The 393-nt window shown below is 24.4% G+C and overlaps 1 protein-coding gene across 1 annotated transcript in view; it reads left to right on the top strand.

The window, feature by feature from the left end:
* Window positions 1–393, top strand: part of LOC107655700 (serine/threonine-protein kinase 17A-like) — a 48,824-nt gene that overhangs the window by 44,943 nt on the left and 3,488 nt on the right. The window lies entirely within an intron of this gene.

Genomic DNA, 393 nt, shown 5'->3' with positions numbered 1-393 from the left:
TTTGGTTTGTTTGTTACTAAAAAATATCAGATTACTCAGTTGTCAAAATAATCAGTAGATTACTTGATTACCAAAGTAATCATTAGTTACAGCCCTAGATTAGTTAAAATATTTCTAAATACAACTGCATTGTTTTACTTTTTGTAATTAAAAGACAAATATTTTGTCATTGAAAATGTCTTAAAAATAGTATTAAAATATTGTCACGTTCTATTAGGGATGTAACGGTATGAAAATTTATTATCACGATTATAGGTTATCAGTATTATCACAGTATTATTAAAATGTGCTGGAGATGTTCAAAAAGTAAAGACGCATAAATCACTTCAAGTTTTATATTTAAAAATCAACAAACAACAAATAAAATGACTTTTTGTTTGCATAATCACTAAA

This window comes from Sinocyclocheilus anshuiensis, unplaced genomic scaffold (genome assembly GCF_001515605.1).
Source record: "Sinocyclocheilus anshuiensis isolate Anshui unplaced genomic scaffold, SAMN03320099.WGS_v1.1 scaffold631, whole genome shotgun sequence".
Classification (NCBI taxonomy): Eukaryota; Metazoa; Chordata; class Actinopteri; order Cypriniformes; family Cyprinidae; genus Sinocyclocheilus; species Sinocyclocheilus anshuiensis.
Note: the sequence above shows the minus strand (reverse complement) of the source record. Positions and strands in the feature narration are given on the sequence as shown.